This window comes from Lytechinus pictus, chromosome 4 (assembly GCF_037042905.1).
Source record: "Lytechinus pictus isolate F3 Inbred chromosome 4, Lp3.0, whole genome shotgun sequence".
NCBI lineage: Eukaryota > Metazoa > Echinodermata > Echinoidea > Temnopleuroida > Toxopneustidae > Lytechinus > Lytechinus pictus.
In genome coordinates, this window is record NC_087248.1 from 7218026 (window position 1) to 7228512 (window position 10487).

Consider the following 10487-nt stretch of genomic DNA (forward strand, 5'->3'; position numbering starts at 1 on the left):
ACCCCGTAAGGTATTTGCCTTCGACTTCCTTTGCCATGAAACACCCTCAAATAGAAAAGGCGAAAAATCAGTATATAAACGCAAATCCATCAATAAACTACGCTTCCACTCTAGGAAAGATTCGGGAGTCTCGTACCGACTCAACCGGCGCAACTGTGCGGGCGCTTCCGCTGACTGCGTCATCGTATCGTACTATACGTGAGGCTATCAAAGCGTTACCCGTGTGTCGGTATTCGCTGATGGAGCGATGAATCAGCCGATTCAAATTGCAAAAATCACTACAGCTACGTATTTAACTGTCGATGCGTGACCCAGTTTTGGCCTAAAAATTCCTATGTGGCGGGAAACGATCCTAGCGCTGACACCACGACAATAAAAAGGGAGAAATTACCACATCAGATTGGGATGCAAAATGAACACCTTTATTCAACAAGGCATAGGCTGAACATGCCGGCTAATATTTACACAATCATACGGTTGCTTCAAAGTAACCAAACACAAATATTGGCGTTGTTTCCAATACTTGTTAAGGGGTGCATTTTTAGAATATGGAAAATACATCGCTGTACTTGTTTAGGGGCTCAGTTCTGGGAATACTTGCCAATAGTATTTGTTTCCAATACTTGTTAAGAGTAGGGTTTCACACGCCAATACTTGTTAAGGGGTGCATTTTCAGAATATGGAAAATACGTGTTTAGGGTGCTTTTCAAGACCCCGTGGTCGCGCATGGTATCCACTCGTCAATGGAAGTGGCCCCTCCGGGCATAGGCCTATTATTTAAACAATTAAGAAATTACAACGTATATTACTACACGTGATAATAATGAACAAATCAAAATACAGAACCTGAAGAAAATGATAACAATTCAGTGAATCGGAAACAAAACAAAAATACATATAAAAAACTAGAAAAATATAATAAATAAGAATATAGCCCTTTCTCTCCCTTTCGCAAGCACCGTTCTCCCTCCCTCCATACCCTGGAGAAATAGAGAAACAATACAGATCAACGAAGCAAAGATAAAAGCAAGGAAAAAGCCGTCAGACTTTGTTTTCAATGTACACGCTTTCTACGAAATGCAATAGAAACCGGGAAAGAAACCCGTGCATTCACGGTGTACAGACTCCGTACCCGTCCATGCGTCCGTACCGTGCATCGGCACTGCACTTGATTGAGACTCGCGCAGAGGCGAGAGCTAGAGATATGAATATTCATGAGCAGTTATTGATGTCATTTGGTCTCAAGGTGGCGCTCTTCATTTTTTATGTTAGTTCAAAAAATAAATATAAAAAAAGCTCACTCGGCAAATCTTCTCATCTTTATATATTTTTTTGAGAATAAAAACAGTTCTTTCTGGCCAATGCAATACATTGTATGGACTCAGAACTTGTTTATGAATATTGTGGAAAGCAAAGAGTGAAATTTAAAAGAAAGTTTTGAAATAAACCAATGACACAATTTACCTTTAAGACTAAAAGAGAGGGATGACGTTAGAAGGCAAAGAATGATCCAATGATGGTGAAGTCAAGTTTTATGTAAATATGAGTTTGTAAAGCATGGCAAGGGTATGACAAGCAATTTTTGCATATCTTAGAAGTGATTAATGAAGTGAAATAAAGACTGTTGGACTGAGACAATTGATATAAGTGCATTTAATATGAGTTTATAAAGCATGGCAAGGGTATGACAAGCAATTTTTGCATATCTTAGAAGTGATTAATGAAGTAAAATAAAGACTGTTGGACTGAGACAATTGATATAAGTGCATTTGTCACGTCAGTGCCTGCTAGATACAATGCAAAATCCATTAGATTGTCAAAAGATAGTGAATATAATCTACATCATGTATCACCTCATAATTTCTTGGCTTGATACCAGCTGGCCATAAAATATATATTCTTGTACTTGCATATTATCTGTTATTAATCTGTTTATATAACTCATCCATTTTGTCCCTTGACTTCTAATTTGGTTTTGAATGTAGTTGGAACCGTTAAGAAATCATGGCTTAAATGCTTTGTATGATGTATTTTTCACCCTTGGGTATAGAAGTTGATTTCAAAGTTCAAGTTGAATCAATAAACTCACTGATACATATCAAGGACCTTGGACTGTATACAATATTGCAAGTGAATCTCACCATGCAAAGTCATATGATGTATGAGATTAAAATGACCCTCTCGTAATACAACAGATTTAAATTCTTGCCAAAGTTTTTGCTATAATATCTGTAAGCTCTAATGATAAGACTGACTGCATGTCATGTTTTTTTAAGTTTTATGACATAGGAGATTAAATTAGCCCTTTTGTAATGCAACAGAATTAATTTCTTTCCACCCTCCCCCAAATATCTGTAAGTTCTAAAGATAAGACAGAATGCATCTCATTATCTTGTTTAATTTCTGAGATATATGAGATTAAATTAACCCTTATGTAATACAACAAGATTGAATTATTGCAAATTTTTTTCCTCTCAATATCTGTAACTTTTAACAATAAGATGTACTCTATTTGTGGGCTGTAGAAATGAAGGATGCAATTACAATAGCCCATTTATTATACAACATAATTAATACTTGCTTCTTTTTCTCCCTTCAGCACCCAAAGATTTGATAACCTTTAAGTTTACAGGGGGATGAGGGGCATGGCCTGATTTTATTTCTGTTATTTTTTTCTTTTTTAATATTCGTTTTTAAATGGAATGTTCAGCTATCTAGCTGATACTGTAAAAAATGATGTAGGATTGCCTCATTCATAATTTATAATAAAAAGTTGTATGAATTTGATATATTTTCATAAACTGTGGAATAAAGACTTATAATCCGTCTTTTTGTTATCACAGAGATCCTGGAAACAAGGCTATGAATGCAGTAGGAGAGAAAAGCATCAATAACAACACAATGTGGAATGTGTTATCTACTCAGCCAGTATTGAATGAGTAAGTTTGTCTCTTTCTTGGTTAGTTTGTCTTTGTTTTTTTCGTGTGTATAAAGAAAGTTCAGCTAATATTGCTGTGCGATTCAGCAAATTTTTTTATCATTATAAAAGTGTCAACTTGCATTATGAATGGACTTGGCCTTAACATGTACAAAATATGTCTTGAGTCATGAATATCCTAAAATGTAGATTCACAAAAAATGAAAAATTAAAGTGGATTTTGGAAATTAATTCCTCAAAGATCACTATAGTAAACAATCATTATATAGACCTATACTTTGGGCAAAGTCACTTTTATTTTAGACATGTATCAGCATGTTTCTGCTTCTATTTATTCAATTTTTTTTTATTGAGTACACTTTCTTTTAAGTCAAATTTATTTAGCACTCTATCCCATACCTGGAACTCCAGTTTAACACAAACTGCGATCTAAATTTTCCGTTTATCAATCAAATTGATTGCTAAATTTGGTAAGAAAAATCTTTGATAAATATTTTTATATCATAGGCTAAATAATTCTATTCAGGTTTCTGTATTCACGCCCATAAATGCAAATCCAGGGGTAGCTCAGATTCATCTGTTTGTTTTGTTAATGAGCGAATAATGAAAGTGAAAGAACCTGGTTTCCTAAAGAACTTCCTAAAGAAGGTGTGCCAAGCTTTTTCACAAGAAATGCTTCCTCACATGACCTAACCGTTCATTAAAATAACAATATTTGTGTTTCAGAGGAACCGTTGGGTGTTTACCTGTAGATACTGGAATTGAACATAAACTCTGCTGGGCCCTGTCTCATAAAGAGATGTGATTGATCCCATCATTCTCAACTATGGAAAGCCACCAATGTCATAATTCTTCATCTATGAAATTTAGGCATGATCCATTCGTAAACAAAGGAGCATAATAATATGTCCATTTATATAGCGTAGTTAATGTGTGCATATACTCAACTGCGCTTTGATACTTGGTATCATATTATACCCCGGCTGTACATGTAGCTGAGCCGCCATATTAAAAGGCGCTAAAGCGTTCAAGGAATAAATCCTACTAGGTACCCATTCACCTCACCTGGGTCGAGTGCAGCACAATGTTGATGAATTTCTTGCCGAAGGAAATTACGCCATGGCTGGTATTCGAACCCACGGCCCTCTGTTTCAGAGCTTACTGAATTGTCAAGATGCTGCTTCTTGAATGACTATAAATACATCATATCTAGAAAACATTTTGAAAGGACATTGCATTGTAGATGTTTGGGTTACTTGCTTTCTATAGTTGTGATTGGATCATTTCTAACTCTTTGTAAGACAGGGCCCATGAATTCATTGTATTTACTATTATGCAGGGCTCCACACTAACCCATTTTTTCTACTGGTCCAACCTATTCATGTCGGACCAGTAGATACCCAGTTTTTCAAATTTTTACTGGTCCGAACCTAAAATCTACTGGTCCCAAAAAATAAAGAAAACATTTAAAAAAGGCGCAAGTTTATTTTTCTAGCCTTTCGTTCCCCCCCCCCCAAATAAAATGAACGAATGAAGGACAAAAAGAAAGCAAGACAGAAACGAAGAAAGAAAGAAAGAAAGAAAAGAATAAGAGAAAGGAAGGAAGGAAGAAAAAAGAAAAGGTAAAGAAAGGATAGATGTGAAGGAAGGAAAAAAAGAAAGAACTAAAGAAGGAAAGGAAGGAAGGAATAAAGAAGGAACAAAAAGAAAGAAAGAAAGAAAGAAAGAAAGAAAGAAAGAAAGAAAGAAAGAAAGAAAGAAAGAAAGAAAGAAAGAAAGAAAGAAAGGAAAAAAAGAAATGAAGGAAAGAAATGAAGCAAGCAATACAGAAAGAAAGAACAAATCCAGTAAGTAGTAAATGAAAGAAAGAAGAAGCAATAAAAAAGAAAGGGTAAAAGGAGAGATGGAAAGGTCAAAATAAAGAAAGAGAGGATGGAAGGATTGAAAGAAGGAAGAAAGGAATTAAGGAAGAAATAAAGGAAAGGTAAAATGATAGATAGAAGGAAAGAAATAAAGGAAGGGAAGGAAAGAAGCAAGCAATATAAAAAAAGAGAAAAGAATAGATGAAAGGAAGAAAAAAAGAAAGACTGAGAGACAAAGAAAGGAAGGAATGAAAGAATAAAGGAGAGAAAGGAAGCAAGCAGTCAAAAAAAGAAAGGAAAGGTAAAAGGATAGATTTAACAAAGGGAAAAAGGAAAGTACAAGACATATATAAGAAAGGAAGGAATGAATGTAAGAAAGAGAGAAAGGGTTGGAAGAAGGAAGAAATAAAAAACAACAAGAAAGGGTAAATAAATGATGGATGGAAGGAAGAAAGAAACAAAGAAAGAAACAAAGAATGAAGGAAAGAAAAGGGTAAAAAGAAGGAAAGAAAGGAATGAGAAAAGAGATGAATATAGGATGGATGGACTCAAGAATTAAAGAAAGAAAAATATCAAAAAGAAAGAAAGGAAGGAAGGAAGGAAGGAAGGAAGGAAGGAAGGAAGGAAGAAAGGAAGAAAGAAAGAAAGAAAGAAAGAAAGAAAGAAAGAAAGAAAGAAAGGAAGAAAGGAAGGAAGAAAGAAAGAAAGAAAGAAAGAAAGAAAGAAAGAAAGAAAGAAAGAAAGAAAGAAAGAAAGAAAGAAAGAAAGAAAGAAAGAAAGAAAGAAAGAAAGAAAGAAAGAAAGAAAGAAAGAAAGAAAGAAAGAGAAAAAAGAAATAGAGAAATAGAGGAAAGAAAGAACAAATTAAAGAAAAAAGGGAAATTAAAAAAGAAAGACAGTAACAAAAAAAATGAAAGAAAAGAGGGAAGAAACAAAGAAAGATTGAAAAGAAAGAAGGAAAGAAAGATAGGAAGAAAACAGAGGAAGAAAGCTAAAACTATCATCAAATAATTTATCAGTTTCTTTTTGGCTCAATTAAAATAACTACGAAAGAAAGTCAGAAACCAAGTGTATCAACACACACATAAATGCATATGTGGGGCTATTATGTATTCAGAAGATATCACCCGAAACCCGATCTGTTTGAACCAAAACAGAAGTGAAAATTTCTCCTTTTACTGCTTACAAATGACAGAGTTACTCCAATTTTTAGGAAATATGGACATTATAAGAGCCTTTCATGAGTATGAACCGTGAATTTTTACAGTTCTGTGAGAGATTTCTGCCAGAGTTTAGCCAAGCTTCGTTCGCGCAGCCAGTAGAGAATTTACCACGTGGGTTGTGTGGCTGGCTACATGTACACTGTATGCTACTCTAGTGTGTGTATTCTGTGTGTGAATGACAGAATTTAACGGGGGGAAATAGTTTGCAGTAAATTTGACAATTTCTGGAAAAGTTATTGGCCCAACAGTGGATTTTATTACTGGTCATGTGGGACCCTTAAATCTTGCTATTTTTGGAAAAATTACTGGCCCGAAAATGATATTTTTTACTGGTCATGTCGGACCAGTAAATCTTCCTATTTCTGAAAATCTACTGGCCCGACAGCGATTTTTACCGGTCTGGGACCGTCGGACCGCCGCTAGTGTCGAGCCCTGTATCTATCTAGGTAATGTACCGTTGGCTGTGAAGACTGGGTCAAGTCTCATCAACAATCAAATTGATCACTGTTTAAGTGTTAAAGAATTTAAAGGAAATGTTCTGATATTTCATTCATACTAAAGTTGTAATATAAATAGTTTTCCAACCTTGGAACATGCATTCAACAAAAGTATATCAAATCGTGAGAAAGATTTTTCATCGTGTATGTAATTTACATGATAAATCTACATTATTAATTTACATTATGAAGTTTAAGCAATGATGATGATACCATGTAAGGAGAAAATATTCCAACCATTCTGACTTTCCTTATTTACTTACTTATTTATTTATTCATTCATTCATTCAGTCAGTTATTCATTTATTTATTTATTCATTCATTTATTTTTTATTTATTTATTCATTTATCTTATTCATTCATTCATTTATTTATTTTTATAAATTTCCTTTGTATTTCTTATTACAGGGACACCATCTACACTGCCTTGATGTGTGCTGCTAGGCCAGAGATCTACAGTTCACGTCTGAGGAAACTCCCTGATAATTAACACTCTATGTATTTTTAAGACTCCGTTAAAAGCCTACCTCTTTAATCAGCGATAAATCAAAGTTTATTTTGCTTATTTTTGATACATTATTCCTCATATAATTTGTCATGTCATTCCTCCCAGCATTTTTATTAAATTCTTTGTAGTTTTTCATCTTGCATTTCATATTTTTGCTTTACCGGTATTCACTTGGTGTAGGCTTATATAATCTATGTTTTGTATTTTTTAAACCCCATATCTTAATCGAGTGAAATTGAGTGAGATGTAGAAATATATTTCACGAACTCACTCTTTGCCAATCAATTTACACAAATTCATAGTTCAGAATCTAACTTGCCATTGATTACAAATGTTTATGAAATGGGGTCCAGAGTGTATTAAGCGTACATATTTAAATGTCGACACTTTATTGTCATGTTAAACAATCGTACTACAACAATTTTACATGTTTGGTGGTAGGTTTTTTATGAAGCAGATTTACTTGTTTGTCAGAGTGATTGGATGTTGGGAGAATTGGTTTCTAGAGTAAGACTTGTTTTAAAAATGCAGATCGAAAAGCCCTGTTCATATCCATATATTGAAGGGTCTTTCGTTTTGTTCATTTTCATAATTTAGATTTTATTTCCATAAATCTTTGAAGTTGCAAAACTGCTATAACTACCTGATTGATTACTGAGGTGAACAACCATTGTATATATAATAACTGGATTTATAAAGCGCTTTCGCCCAAGGATACAAAGTGATGCTATTGTTACCCCAGCTTTAGCTGCACTGCCTATATAGGCGCTCAAGCATTCAAGGAATTTCTTCCTACCGGGTACCCATTCACCTCTTCTGGGTTGAGTGCAGCACAATGTGGTTGAATTTCTTGCTGAAGGAAAACACTGTGGCAGGTAATCAAACCCACGTTCCTCCGATTGAAAGACAAGTGTTATAACCGCTAGACTCCGACGTCCCCAGGTATGACAAGTATGAAGTGAATAGCAAGTACTAGTATTCTCAATTGATATGCTAGGTGAAATAAGGTACATAAAACAGAAATGTGGAGGAAACCTTAGAAAGGAATATGCTTATAGATGTATATAGGTTCCTTTCAAATTATTTTCAATAATGCACTTAACAACATTCAATTCCAATGTATAGTCAGCTGTGGTGGTTTTGGTGTAATTGATCATGAGGTTTTACAGGTGTATGAGTTTGTTGTTCTAAATGAGATGATTATTATTATATTTCATGCAGAAAGCCATCTCTTTTATTCGCTAAAATATAAAATACGAAGTTAACTCTGTGATTTTCATTGAATGTATCAGTACTAAATTTACAACTTTTCATTCTATACTCAGTGATATGCAATCTTTTGTAACTTGTAGGCTGTATGTAGAAAATATGACTAATTATACTTGTGTTTATTGCGAATATGTAGATTACAACTGATTTGTGTTTTCATTGTTGATCAATCATTCATTGTTCATAGAGAATTAAAGCATTTCATACCACATGCACCATTAGTTCATTATCATGAAAGGCCAGCTTTTCCTGATGGATTCTAGTCAGCGCTGCGCCTGAAAATTTAAGCATTAAAGAAATATTTAACTGAAAAATGAATCACAAGCATTGGGCAGAATAAGGATTAATCAGTAGAGCTGGCAGTAAGAGCTCAGGGTTACTGTCAAATGCTGAGGTCTGCACTTCTCATATGGGTCCTGTAGGATATCTGTGACCCTAGCCTAGACATTAGGAGTATACCTGTTTTTGTTCTTCTGAAATAAGCAAATTTTCTCATTTGGAATCAAATTTTTGTGCAATTATTTGTTAAAAGAGCGCAATGCAACGATTGTCTGCTGGAATATATTTGTAAGAAAAATCATTTTATATATTTGTATAGAGTGAATGTAATGTGATGTGTTGTTCATCCTGATGGTTTGACAACCAATTTCATTTTTATGAAATAATTATTGAGAATGTGGTATCTTTTGAAGCTCTTTCATACTTGCCTTTTATGTGATTGGAATATATTTTCTTTTATTTCATTTACTTTTATTAATTTTGTTTTAATCATTGAAGTCATTGTATTCCATAAATTATATGTATGGCAGCTCCTTTTACAGAAGAAGGAACAACAATTTCTTTGAAAAAGATATTTCAAATCAGCAACTGCATTGTAAAAACATTTGAAAAAAGGCTGTAATTATACCATGTTGAGAGAAAAAAAAAAGAGTTCAGTTTTAAATTCATTTTTTTTCTGATCCATGTGAAATATCGATGATGGTGTAATACTGCAAAGTAACTGCCAATCGATTGTCAAAAAAAAAATTATCTTGAAAGTAAATATTCTTGTATTATTGTTCCAATGTTTGATGTATAATACTTCTAAGTACCGGTACATGTTTTTTTTCTTCTTTTTAATCATAAAATGTACATGATTATTTGGTGAGTGTACATAATTGTTATATCTATAGAAATTCACAAAAATGTCAACCTACTTTTAACTGCACAAATTGTTATACCAGGTATATCTATGCACAGTTGTACTATCAAATTTCTATTCTTCAAAACGATGTTCATATTACTACTCTTTATATTCACGTCCAATATGATTTTCTTACTGCACAGGGTTGATTAATATATTAATTGTATAATGAGAATATATTAATATTATATCTGTTTGTATTCCTTTCAGCTCTTTCATCACACAACTCATTTATTATCAAATCTCTATCGCTTATCATTCCACTCTAAATGTATGCACAAAACTGTGACTTGATGTACGTTTTGTTTGTATCTCTATATTACAATCATGCAATGATGGTAACAAATAAAATCATTTATTTGCAAAACATGACAATCAATGGCAGGTCTTCTGCAGATTTTATTTTTTGTATGCTTTCTGTTTTTCTAACGTTGCGTAATACTTAGTTCCAAGAATTGGCACCTACAACAGACAACCCACTCAGGTTTGTAACTTTAAACATTATAATCCCCCCTCCAAAAAAAAAATACTGGAATCCCCTCTTTTTCAAAATACCATAATATTTTAATGATTTTGATTTTGTTTCTGGAACATGATTACTTCAAGAATTTGATAGTGTCCGGCCATGATTTGACAATCACCTCACGGTAATAACTGCATAAATTTTATTTCAAGCCGACTCTGGAATGTGATTTATCAACAATATTTTGCCACCTTGCCAGAAAAAAAAAAATGTTGCACAAGCAGAAGACATTGCTTAGTAATGCTTACCCAACAAACCAGTAATTGTCAAAGCTTGGCTCACACCTTTGCGTTTTTGGCTTGCGTTCAGCTGCATATTGTCCAAACGCAGACAAGCACACAATGAAATAAGCTAATATGAGATCTACAACATGATCAAATATGCAGAGACCTTGCGTTCTAGCTTGCTTGTTTTTAATGTTTTTCAAATATCCACTACTAATGGTGAGCAACATCAAGCAACATATGCAGGCCAACCCAGCTTG

General features: G+C 33.7%; 1 long non-coding RNA gene across 1 annotated transcript; it reads left to right on the plus strand.

Moving 5' to 3' along the window:
• The first annotated feature begins 2841 nt into the window (after nt 1-2841).
• On the plus strand, nt 2842-9849 carry LOC135153865 (uncharacterized). Its single transcript, XR_010293333.1, has 2 exons — nt 2842-2939; nt 6929-9849. It is a non-coding gene; the product is annotated as an uncharacterized LOC135153865 (long non-coding RNA).
• The last annotated feature ends 638 nt before the right edge of the window (nt 9850-10487 follow it).